Here is a 1,583-nt window from a genome sequence, read left to right on the forward strand (position 1 = left end):
AAGCAATATATAAAATGTAGTGATCTGTTACTATATAAGTGAAAGTAGTTACCTTATAATTATGGCTTTGGAGCTATTGTGACTTTAACATGTCATTCTTAAATAATATGACTATTTTGTGAGCTATACTCTAGTCAATGGTACAATCTTGGATGTAGAGCTACTAGATTACATATGAGGGGTGGAGAAGATGTCTTGAACTCATTATTTTGGGAATTGGCAAAGAATAAGTTATTTGTGATGCTAAAGGAAAAATACATTCCATATTCATTATTTTAAAAGTAAGAGTTATTTTGCATATTATGATAAAAACCCTAAAAGAAATGCAAAACTTATGAATTTGACTCAACATTAGAAACTGATTTTCAACCTCATTCATGAAATTAAAGCATTTGCTTTGCAAATTACTAACTTGATAATAAAGACATGCTGCTTATCCATGATTCTTTTAATGTAACTGCTTCAAGTCAGCATAGTCTATAGATTCCTGGACAAATAATGAAGATATTTAAAATCATATTAAAATCTTCACACCTTTTTTTTTTCTTTGCATACAAGGCAATAGAAAACTATTATCCTTTCCTTGCTCATTTTAAACCAACCTACTTGACCATCTAGAGGCAAGATGCCTCTAGAGCAACAAAAAAAACATTTAGCTATCTAAAAGAAAAATTTAGCTATACACTTTTATTTAGATTGTCTGTTTTTATAAGCATTAACTAATTTAACTGTTTTTATTTGGAAGACAATTTTTTACTGGTCTTTAGTTGAATGAAAATAAGTCAAGTAAGCAAGAGAGAAGGGGTAGTATATGAGAAATATTGTGGATAGAAACAGTGACTGATTGGGCACATAGAGTAAAGGAGAGTGAAAAGTACAAAATAATGCTGTCTTATGAACCTGAGGCCCTGGAAAGATGGTGATGTCTTTGACAGAAATAGGAAAATTTAGGAGAATGGAGAATTTAGACTTAATAATGAGTTCAAATTTACACATGCTCAGCAGAGTAAGGAATAGAAAAAAGAAGAAAGCAGAAGGTACCCTAGATTGTCAACTATTACAAATCCTGATAGATTGATGATTTAGGGACAGAGAAATTAATTTCCATACTTAGATTTATGGTGAGCATATTCTATTGTATTGGAAAATAAATAAAAAGACAGACTTGGATACAGATTATTACCATTTCCTAAGAAAATATAACCAATATAAATCTGATTAATACCACAAGGAAGATAAAACCACATAGAAACCATCTTAAGCTAGCTAACACTTCATATCTTAAACAAGTAGATAGAAGTAAAAGGCAGAACTCATTTTCAAGATCTAAAGCAAAGATGATAGAAATTATGAAAAGTATTACCTCATAAAATAGCAAGAACAGATAGAGAGAAAAAAAACAAAACATATTTACAGAAATCTTGATGAGAGATCTAATTTCTCCCCAAAGACATTTAAAGTTGAAACTTAGAAGGAGGTCAATGAATAGGACCCACCCCTCCAAAAAAAAGAAAAAAATAATTTGTAAAGACTTCTATAACTTTTCTATCAACGATAGTCAAACCGTTGCTTTCAGACCTAAC

Source organism: Sarcophilus harrisii, chromosome 5, assembly GCF_902635505.1.
Source record: "Sarcophilus harrisii chromosome 5, mSarHar1.11, whole genome shotgun sequence".
Classification (NCBI taxonomy): domain Eukaryota; kingdom Metazoa; phylum Chordata; class Mammalia; order Dasyuromorphia; family Dasyuridae; genus Sarcophilus; species Sarcophilus harrisii.